At 41.6% G+C, this 12,137-nt stretch overlaps 1 protein-coding gene across 2 annotated transcripts in view; it reads left to right on the forward strand.

The window, feature by feature from the left end:
- Positions 1-12,137, forward strand: part of tank (TRAF family member-associated NFKB activator) — a 133,925-nt gene that overhangs the window by 33,498 nt on the left and 88,290 nt on the right. The window lies entirely within an intron of this gene.

The following is a 12,137-nucleotide window of genomic DNA, read 5'->3' on the forward strand; positions in this document are numbered from 1 at the left end:
GTATGTTGAGCAAGGGAGGAAATAAGGTGGAGTAAGAATGCAATAAAATTACAGAAGCTCGAAGTGTATGGTAGTTATAATGGAGACCTAGTTGAAGCCCGACGGCAGGGAATCTGACTTTCTGGCTTGTCCATTCTGACCTAATCGCCTTCCAGAGCTAAATTAGTCAATTGATTTTATTATTGTTACATTTACCATGGTACAATGAAGAATTTGTTTTGAGTGCTGACAATACAGATCTGTTCTTCACAACAGTGCATTGAAGTTGTACAAGGTAAAAAATAAGAATATAGAATAAAATGCTATATTTCAGTGAGTTCAGTGGAAGTAAACAGTAGGGTGCAAGGTCACAACAAGGTAGATTGAGAGATCAGGTCCATCTTGTCGTACTAGGGAAACACTATCTTATAACAGTGAGGTAGAAGATATCCTTCAGCCTACTGGTTAATGCTCGCAGCCTTTAGTATCTTCTGCTAGTCCTTTTTGCCCGCATTTGATCTTTATCCTTCTCAAACATTTTTATCCATGCATCTGCCTTAAGCATTGTAATTGTACCCATCTCTGCCACTCTGTCTGGCAGCCCGTTCCATTTACCCCCTGAACTTAGTATGGAAAAACTTGCCCCAAATCCTCTTTAAAGCTTTCCGCACTCACATTAAACCTATGCCCTCTAGTTTTAGATTCACCTACCTTGCGAAACGGATTCTGATCATGTCGTTTATGGTTCTGCCTACCTCTATAAAGTCAGCCTTCAGCCTCCAGTGCTCCAGGGATGTAAGTCCCAGCCTATCCAGTCTCTCTAGCAGCAGTGTAGTGCAATAGGTAAAAAAATACCTCAGTACTGTGCAAAAGTCTATCTAATCTTTTCAGAATCAGGTTTAATATCACCGGCATATGTAGTGAAATTTGTTGACTTTGCAGCAGCAGTACAATGCATACATGATAATATGGGTTAAAAATTGTGAATTACAGTAAGAATATGTACTCTTGCACACTCCTATATGTACTCATACCCCTCCTAAGCCTCTCTGTTGTACAGAACTCTCCAATGCCTTGCCATTCCTGCCCTGTTTTAACTAATCAAAATGTGGCACTTTGCATCTGTCAGAGTTGCCATTCCTTGGGGCACTTTCCCAGTTCATCTTGATCCTGTTTTAATCTTAAATAACCTTATTGTTACGTACCCCGTAACTGGGTGTCTTACCAGCAAAGATAGAAGAATCCGTTGGAGTCTGGTGGTACTATTTTCAAACAGTGTTTATTAGTAAAATATACAAATCAATATCAACAATGCAAATATATAGGTAATACACGTTAGCAATACTAAACCTAAAAGTGTGGGTATAATAATAATCAATAATAAACAAGCTCTATCGATGTCTAGGGGATAACGAGTTGTCATATGTGAATATAAAGTTCAGTTCAGTTCATACGTGCTGAGGTAGTTGTTGGTTCTTGTGTTTTAATCGTTGGAGAGAGAGAGAGAGAGAGAGAGCAAACAGTGACAGCTATTGTCACTCAAACCTTCCTTTACGATCTTGATCCGTCGATGTGTTGTTGTGGCCATTCAGGTATGACCCCTCTGTTCTTCAGCTAGACCATTCTTCTGTGGTGGATTTGTCACCTAGGCAAGGGTGGACACACACACAAGCCCCCACCGTCCCTGCTAATAACACTGTGAGTTAAACTAACCGATCCTTTGTTTGGTCTCCGATGCCCCACACCTTCTCGTGGGTTCCAACACTCAAGCAGTGCTCACTACTGTGTCTCCTCGTGTGTCTGAGGGGTGTCTCCCCAGACCTCACTTTTATCCCCACTCACGGGGTCTCAGGTGTCAATCAGTTTTGAATGGCTTTGTCCATCAAGCCAGCCCACTCCGGCTGTCCACTGAGGAATTTTAATGAACAGAATGGTACCAAGTAAACAGCCCTCTCTGGAGCCATAAGTCTTTCAGGAGTCATAATATGGTGGGTCAATAAGTCTCTCTCTCCCGATGTTATCTCTCCCTTGTCCGAAGCAGATGTTCCAGTCCCAGTATGTTTTCCCTTTGTCTCTCTTTCTCTCTCATTAGCAGCATGGTAACAGTAACAGTTTGTGATTCTCCCGGGGGGGTGGGGGGAACATGGGCAACTCGGCACCCTTCTGCCCATCAGAGCTGTTCATCCTTCGTAACACCCCCATCCTTCTAGGAATTTTCACCAAAGGGGAAAGTTAACTAATACAGCGTCTTGTAGAATTACAAAATCTAACAAAAATACTGAAGTGTTCTTAACTATAAAGATAATACAGATATACATTCAACTTAGCATCTAGATAAACAGTCAGCGATTACATTGTCACTCCCTTTAATATATTGTATCTTAATATCTTATATCTTAATAAATTCCTGTAGCATCAGACTCCAATTTAATAACCGCCTTTTTTTTCCTTTTCGTCAGCAAAAAAAAACTCTAAAGGGTTATGATCTTAGCTTAAGTGTATATTACAAAATGTGAACCAATGCATGTGTCATTATACTGTGGCACATTACAAAAGTTTGTGCAAATACTAATCTCTATTTTACTTTCAAACTTAACAGTCAATCTTCCATGGTGTTGTCTTTATTATTTACATGCTTTGTCAAATTCTCTCAAAACTAGATCCTGTTATTCAAAGTGGCATTTTTGTCAACCTTTGCCCCTTTTCCACTTAACTCTCACGTGGTTAGCTTGCTCACCAGTGTGGAATAGGCTGTCACATACTCCTTTCATAGGAGTTATCTTATCACCAATGTTTTCCAAACTTAGCCCATTTTCTGAACTTCCACACAATTCTTTATTTTGAAGCAAGTCATTAATTTTACCTTCAGGACTCTTCATTCTGTTAGTTTTCAGTTTAACATCTGCAAATTGTTTACCTTTAAATTCCAAAACAAACTGTAATTGATTCACAGGCACCTTGTTAACAAGCCATTGTTTCTTCAGCCTGGTTACTGCTTCCAAAACCAATCCAGACTTTAAATTTTCTTTATTCAATTTAGGAACAACACCTTTCCCTTCTCCTTCAATAATATTCACATCACCAGCCTTCATCTCCTCACTAACTTTTAACACACCTTCTAACACAAACAACTGAGAATTCTCACTTTCCACTGGTACCAAGGTTAACCCTTTCTTCACTGAACCAAGTCCATCTGACCCAAAAGGACTGCATTCCTTTTCAACTAAATCAGATACCTCAGACTTTTCCTGTGTTTCAATACTAGGTTCAGTACCCTGTGACTCCACACCCTGAACACACTCAAACGGGACATCTACCTCTTCCAGGCTTTCCATACCAGTCCCTTTTTCAAAGTTTAAGTTCCCCTGATCCTCCCAGTTACTCTCTGGGCAACTCCCATCCGGAGTAAACTCAACCCTGCGGGTTAAGACAACTTCATCTGCTAACCCAGCTGTCTCCTTCAAGGTAATGGCATCCTTTTCATCTAGGACTGCCCTTATATCATTATCGGGAACACATTTAAATTTTTCAACTTCTTCAAACAGTTCTGTCAAGCCAGACAGATCATCCGTGTCCAACCCTGGACCTTCTAACTGCCTCATCTGTTTCTCATCTTTACTCTGTGCCTCTATACATTCTCTCTTGGCTAAGGGTATGTCTACCTCCTCTCCTTTACCCTCTTTCACCCCACTATCCTCTGTTTTACCATCCCCTAACCCCTCTTGGTACAGGGTCGGTAAAAACGTCTCAGCCAAATCAACACTGGACTCATTTAAACTGGTCTCTGTCTCAGCTACCTTTCTCGACATGCTGCGAGTGATCGCGCATGCGGGATAGATCTTAGAATCTAGGGGCGGGTCCTCAGCACTCACAGGCTTGCTTGTTAATTTCACTGCTGAACACACGTCACCACCTGCTAAATCATTACCAAGAAGGACGTCCACGCCGTCTCTTGGTAATTCTGACTGCACCCCTACTTCGACTGGTCCAGCTACCAGGTCACATTTTAAAATGATCCCATGCAAGGGTACAGCTTCTGTCCCTTTTCCTATGCCTCTTAATACCACCTCTCCAGTTTCAGGACCGAAATCTAGCACCTTACTTAGGATCAATGACTGATCAGCCCCAGTATCTCTCCAAATTCTCACTGGAACTGGGGTTTCTCCTTCTTTCACAGACACTGTCCCCTCCGAAATAAATTTATCACGGCCCTCTTGTACTCTATCTTCCTTTGCCTCCCCCATCGATCTGCTAATGCAACCTGTAGGGATTGCTGTTTTCCCTTTTGCTGTCTCCTTCTTTGGAGCAAAGCACTTAGCTGCAATATGACCAACCTTTCCACAATTATAATAGGTCAAGCCAGGAACCTTCCTGCCAGCCTGCTTGTCCTCCTCCTTACCTTTACCACTAGCTCCCGGCTTATTCTCTACTTTAGCCGGTGGACTTTCTTTACCGTCCCTACTGCCTTTCTGATAACTCTTATTTGAGGAAAACTTTGCCTTGTGGGTTAGGGTATATTCATCTGCGAACCTGGCAAATTCCGATATAGACTTATTCGTCTTTTCGTTCAGATACATCGGATATTATCCGAAACACAACCTTTAAATTCCTCAATCAGAATTAACTCTCTGAAACGATGGAAATCCTCCTCCACCCTTTCTGCAGCACACCAGCGATCCAAGAGCACACCCTTCTCATAGTCAAACTCTGCATACGTCTGATTCCACAGTTTCTTTAAATCTCTGAACTTTTGTCGATACGCTTCAGGTACCAACTTGTAGGCCCGAAGGATAGCCTGCTTTACTTCCTCATAATCCTCAGACTCCCCCTCGGACAACGCCGCATATGCCCGTTGAGCCTTCCCTTTTAATACACTTTGTAACAACGCCACCCACTGATCTCTGGGCCACTTCTGATTCACTGCCACCTTTTCAAAATGCAAGAAGTAACTATCAACATCTGTCTCCTCGAACGGAGGTACTAACCTAAACTCTCTACTAACATTAAACTTCTCCTCTCTTGAGCCTTCCCCTCGGTCTTTTCCCTGTTGCTTTAACCTCTCCATGTCCAGCGCATGCTGCCTCTGTTTCTCCTTTTCCCTTTCCTCCATCTCCCTTTCAGCTCTTTCCTTCTCCCTTTTCGCCTCCAACTCCCTTAGCTGGAGCTCATACTCCCTTTTCTTCTGTTCCACGTCCAACCTTAATCTTTCCATCTCTAACTGAACCTCCCCAACAACTATATTGTATATTGTATACATTTCTCTGACATTAAATTTGACCTTTTGAACCTTTAAACCTCCTCTAGTTGGACATCAACATATTTTATGAGAAACCTTCCCCAGACTCACTTAACAAATTCTACCCCATCCAACTCCTTGGCACTATGGCAGATCCTAAGTCCTTTTGCAAGAAGACATTATTTCCACAGTAATGGTGAAGGAGGAGATAGTTGAGATGTAGGATATTGAAAACTGGACAACGTGGAGGATTTAGAATTTTAAGTGAAAAATGTGTTTAAACAAATTGAGAGGGTAGTTTGATAGGCAAGTTAAGAGTTGATAAAGGAGAATGCATTTGATGTGATGTAAATGAATTTTGACTTGGTGCCACGTAACAGGATAACCAGCATGTGGCATGGAAGTATAGAGAGCGTGGATGAGAAATCGGCTAAGTAGTAGAAATCAGAGGGCCTTGGTGAGTGAGTGTTCATGTTGGACTGGAGGATGATAATTCTCCCTGGATCAGTGTTGGAGCAATCATTTTCTTTTTAGCTGTATTAATTATATTAATTGCCTAGATATCGGGGTGTGCAGGGTGCTTTTTACAGTTTATAAATATATAGATGACACAAAACAGTATTCGGTGAAATGGTCATATATTGTATTTAGGTAAACAGGCTAGTGAAATCAACAGACATTTAATGCTGTGAAATGCAAGGTTTTGGTTTTTAAAATGTGTAGAGGCAACTAGAATAAAAGATACTGTTCTGAAAGAGGTGCAGGAGCGGAAAGATCTGTAGGTATGTGTGCATGAACTGTAGAAAGAATCAGGACAAGTTGAGGAGGCAGTTTGAAAGATGTATGAAAATCTGGGCTTTTTCAGTACAGGCAGAAGGTATTAAAGTAGGGAGGGTGGGCTAAATCATGCTGAAACTTTGGTCAAGCTTAAATTGAAGTATTGTGTTCAATTTTGGTTGCCATTTTGTTGAAAGATTTGAAGGCATTGGAGGGGATCCAGGGGAAAATATATTAAAATGGTTCCTGAGTTTGGGAACTTAATAATAAGAATAGAGGTTAGTACTGTTTACTTTGCAGAAGACAGTAAAGTGGAAATTTGATGTAAGAATGTAAAGTGATGATGTGTCTGGACAGAGTGGATTGTGGAGCTGTTCCCATTGGGATCCAGAAATACAATAAAGTGAAAGAGCATTAACTGCAAAAAGATTAGAAAAGTAGAAGGCTATGTGGTAGGGTAACGTGAGGCAGTTCTGAGAGTAGGTTACGTGGTCGGCAGATGTTGTGGGCTGAAGGTCCTGTGATGTGCTGTAGATTTCTGTGATTCTGAGAAGATATCTACAACAGGCGGAATGTGAGGCAGTTTGTAGCTTTCCAGAGGAAACTTCAAATTACAATTTAATTACCATTCAACCATTCGAGAATACCCATGAATACAGCCAAGCGAAACTGCATTCCTCTGGGGCCAAGGTGTAAAATTCAGTACCTGCAGTCACACTGAGTACAAGGCATAAATAGCACATTTAAAATAACAAGTAAACATAGAGTCACACAAAAAATATATTGCCCAAGTTGCTGAGTGACATGTCCCGTAAATAAATAGTGCATGGGTGTTATCAGCAAGAACAGCAGCTCTCAGCAGTCTGCAGACAAACCCACATGCACATGCATTCCAGCTTGTCTTCCACTGAGCGACCACTGGATGGCAGCACCAACAGGAGGGGCCAGTCCACAACCCAGCATGGATGTCATACCATACCACCTCTGGTGTCTCCTGCCCTGGACATCTGCAGCAGGCAAGCCCCTGGCTTGAGGCCTAGTCCTAGCTACAAGCCGGCCCACACACTTCCCCTGCCAGCTGTCTCACCAATGAACAAGGGAAACTGACTTGCTCTATTTTACATTACCAATGTCCAACAGGGTTTTGCGATCGCAAGAGGAATGTCCAAGACAGTCACTCGTTAGACTGCCCACCACTTTCGAGCACCAACTCTGATGTCTCTCTGTAGCAGGTCTGCGGCAAGTACAGCTCCTCCATTGATAAGCAGCTCGCTGATGGGGTAGACTTGCAGAACTTGAAGTTCTTAATGTCCAGTGTTATCTGTGATCAGAAAAGAGATGTCTAAAATCGACAAAAACACCTTTGTTTGGCCCTCAAGAGGCCGCTGCCTTGAAACGCTCTGCCATCTGGGAGTTACTTTAAATATATAGTGGAGAAAATTTAGGAGGTTATGTAGAATGGGCTGGTGGATGAAACTGGAGAGTTGTGCCATTAGAGGGTGACACCAACATGATGGGCTGCTGTCTGTGTTATATCCACTGAATGGAATAAATCCTGCCATCAAAATCTCATGGTGCAGCTGCTGGGTGTGTAAAGCCAATGAAATCAATCTCTGTATTCCAACCCAAGTGAGTGCTTGCAGACAGAGGATTGTATTTGGCATAATCGTGCCCGATCTAACTGAGGAAAAGACATTTATGAGAAAACTAATGTGATAAAAAGCAGACAAGTCCTCTTGACTTGATGCCTTGCATCCTAGATTCCACAGTGTGTGTTGTATTGATTTTGATATTTCAATATTGCCTAGGATCTGAACAGGAGGTAGAGAAAGCAAGAAACTATTGGCCATTAAACCAAATTTCACCTTCTGGGACCCTACTCGAGTCCATTATTTAAGAATTTTGGAAGCTTTTCATATAGCTAGGCAGGATTAGCATGGATTTTTGATATGAAATTGTATTTGACATTTTATTCAAGATCATTGAGAATATAGCAGGCTGGGTAGTTAAGGAAGCTTATGGATAGATTTCTAAAGGGGCACATAATGTAAGTGTTATATAAAAGTTTATTGTGCACAAGGGCACATGGAATTAAGAGGAATATATTTTTGATGGATAGGGGGTTGGTTAGCTAACAAAAGCAAAGTAGTGATAATTGAACTAACTTCGTGGGCATTGTTGCTTGAGCAGCACACAAAATGCTGGAAGAACTCATCAGGTCAGGCAGCATCTAAGGGTCGACATTTCAGGCTGAGACCCTCCAAGAGGACTGAATAAGAAGGTGAGGGGGGGTGTACAAGCTGGAAGGTGACAGGTGAATCCAGCTGAGGATGAAGGTTGATGGGTGGAGGAGGGGTGTTGAAGTGTGAAGCTGGAAGGTGATAGGAGCGAAGAGTAAAAGGGCTGAAGAAGAAGATATCTGATAGAAGATGGTGGACCAAGGGAGAAAGGGAAGGAGGCAGGTGAAAAGAAGAGATAAGAGGGGAGCCAGAATGGGGAATGGAAGAAAGGAGAAGGGGTAAAAGGGAGAAATTACTTGAAGTTAGAGAAATCGATGTTTTTGCTGTCAGGTTGGAGGCTATCCAGACGGAATGTGAGGTGTTGCTTCTCTAACCTGAGAGTGATACTATTGTGGCAGCAGAGGAGGTCCTGTCCTGTCAGAATGGGAATGGGGATAGGAATTGAAATGTTTGGTCACATGAAAATCATCCTTGTGGCAAAGGAACTCAACCTTGCTTCAATCTTGGGTTTTTGATGACTTGAACAGATGCAAAGGTAAGCAGGAAAGCAAATGGTGAGGAGGCTACATAGTGTCTGCTAAAGGCTATGGACAAGGCAGAGTGAGTGGGCATATAAATGGAAGGGCCAATGGGAAAATGAAGTCCATATTCTGATTGCAACCTCAATTCTTTGTTTGAGTCTGTCCAGATAACCTTTTAACTCCTTGCTTAACAAGAATCTGTCTTCATCTGCCTGAAAACTATTGAAGACTGCTTCTTACCAGTCTTTTGAGAAAGAGAGTTTCAAACCATGGGCAGCAAATGCCCATGACCATGGGCAGCAAATGCCCATGACCATGGGCAGCATATAAAAATTCCCCTCATCCCTGTTTTAAATGGAGATCCCCTTAATTTTAAACTAATTGCTTTATGTACACAATCTGTATGCGACTCTTTGCAAATCTTGCACAAGGACATCTAGATGTACCCACATCTGAATTCTCAATTTGGAAAATATGTTTCAAATTTTTCATGCCAAGGTAGAGAATTTTGCATTTTCCTTCATTCTCTGTGAGTGTTTTCCCTATTGCCTTAGCCTATCTACTTGCAAAACAACACTTGTAGAGGGAGAGAAGGGGCAATGAATAAGGGATTGGTTACCTGAAATTGTTAAATTCAATGAGATCCCAAGTGTTTCAATGTACCCAGACACAAAACGAGATGCCACTTAGTGAGTTTATGTTGTGCTTCATTTGAGTAATGTACGTCATCAATGTGATGGAGAAGTAAAGTAACAAGAGACTGAAAGTTCAGAATTATCTTTTCACTTTCACATGGTTTGTATCTTATCTTTCCTTTCATTTCTTGACTGCAGCTTGGGGGAGGAGATGAAGAGGCTGGTTAGCTTCGGTATCCAACAGAAGCCCTCTGTCTCGCACACTATTTTGACAACACTGCTTCCTGTGCTCCCTTTCTTATAGTTTCTCCATCTCCATTTCTGTTTTGCTATGAGAACTTCCAGATTTTAGGATATCTATTTTTCTTAATCATGGCATAGTTGAAAGGACTTTCAAATAAATCTACCCCCTTTTTTCTGCGCTTATTCTCTCACCTTCTCTCTCCCAGCCAGAACATGGCATTACCCTTATCTTTGTTTTCAACTCCCAATTTTATTTTTAACGGATCTTAACTTCTGTCAGGTCCAACATATTTGATCACCTGACACCTAGTTCCCTCCTATCCCCCTTTTAACACACCAAAAAGAACATTCCCTCCATGATTTTCTTGTTCACCCATCCAGCCACTTCCCTTCTCACAATACCTGTACTTCCCTATACAACAGCAGGAGAAGCATTATCTGCCATTTTTCTTCTATCCTCTTCTTCATCCAGTGCCCCCAAGGGCACAATTCACTTGCACTTCCAATTCAGTGTGTTGTGTGTACCAAATTCGTCAATGTAGATGACACCACACGGTGAGCAACACGTGACCTAGTCCCACTTTCATTCTGACGTCTCTACCTCTGGCAATGACATCCATTGCAAGTTTGAGAATAACCCCCCCACCCCATCTGTGTATGTTGAAGCTGTTGGAACTTAGTTTGCATTGAACAATTTCAAGTAACTATTCCAAACTTTTTCTGCCTCATTCTACTGATGTAGCGAAACTGTTCTTTTTCAATGTGTTCTCTTTATTTTCTCTCCAACTGGTAATTTAAAAAATAATTGTCACCCAACTACTTAATCTGCACCCTATTACAGAAGTCCCTCTCTTCTCTTCAGCATTATTCCTCCTCCATGTTAATCTGGTTTGTTTTTCACTTTCTCAGTCCAGTTGAAGGGCTCTTGGGTTGAAACATTTTCTGTTTCAGTCACCACTGATCTTATCTGATGTTTGAACCTTTTTCTTTATAAATTATAGTTTCTTCCTAATAAAAAAAAGATCAAATCTTCTCATCTAATACAATGTGCAAAATGTGAAGTATAAAGAATTTCTTGTCACAAAATTCAGGTACATTCATTCTTTACACGAGACTCTGAATGAATGTGTAACTTGCAGTCAGAGTCCTGATGTAAGGTTTCAACCTGAAATGTCAACAGCTCCTTTCCATAGATGCTCCTTAACCTGCTGAGTTCTTCCAGCAGATTGTTTCTTGCTCCTGATTCCAGCATCTGCAGGCTCTTGAATTTCCATTCATATTCAATATAACATCCCAACTCCTTTACTCAAGACATTGATTTATGGAGGCCAGTGTGCCAAGAGGTTTCTTTATAACCCTATCTACATGTGATGCCACTTTCAAGAAATTATGGATCTGTATTCCCAAATTCCTGTTCTCCCACACTCTTCAGTGCTCCACAGTTCACTGTGTATGTCCTACGTATGTATGTGCTTACTCTCCGAAAGTGCAACACCTCACACTTGTCTGCATTAAATTCCATCTGCCATTTTTCCAGCTCGTCCCAATCCCGCTGCAAGCTTTAATGGTCTTCCATTGCTGCCCAACACTCCCAATTTTGGTGCCATCCACAAACCTTCTGATCCAGTTTACCACATTATCACGTAAATCACTAATACGAATGATAAGCAGCAACGGACCATGCAAAGTTCCTTGCAGCTCGTGACTAATCACAGGCCTCCAGTCAAAATGATGACCATCTGCTACTACTCTCTGAATTTTCCTCATGAGGTAATGTTGGATACAATTTCACTACTTCATCCTGAATGCCAAGCGACTGAACCTTCTAGGCCAGCCTCCCATGTGGAACTTTGTCAAATGCCTTGCTAAAATCCATTTAGACAACATCTACCATCTTTCCTTCATTTCCTTCTTGGTACCCCCTCAAAAAATTCGGTGGGTTTGATGAGACATGATCTATCACATAGAAAGCCATGTTGACTAAGCCTTATTAAGTCTTGTCTAACCAATGACTTGTATATCTTGTTCCTTACCATGCCTTCCAATAATTTACCCACGACTGATGTTAGGCTCATCAATCTTTAATTTTCTGGCTTATTCTTAGAGCTTTTCTTGAACTATAGAACTGCATTGCCTTTAGTCCAGTCCTCCGGCACCTCGCCTGCGTCTAAAGACATTTTTAATATCTCTGACAGGGCCCCCTTCAATTTTTGCACTGGCTTCCCATAGCATCCAATAATATGTATTATACCCATGCAGAAGTGACATTGCAGCCAGACTGAATATTGATCAAATGTTTACCTAGTTCTGCAGCAGAAGAAACTATGAAAGGTGATTCATTCCACACATAATGACATTGATGAGAGGGTGACCTCTTGCAACTTTGACAAAGAATTATGTTTGCTATAATTGTCATTCATTACGCCCCAATCTTGGTGTCATATGCAAATTTGCTGTTAAGCACATTCACTATCATCCAAACCATCAATATACTGTAGATGACAAA

Source organism: Hemitrygon akajei, chromosome 5 (genome assembly GCF_048418815.1).
Source record: "Hemitrygon akajei chromosome 5, sHemAka1.3, whole genome shotgun sequence".
Taxonomy (NCBI): domain Eukaryota; kingdom Metazoa; phylum Chordata; class Chondrichthyes; order Myliobatiformes; family Dasyatidae; genus Hemitrygon; species Hemitrygon akajei.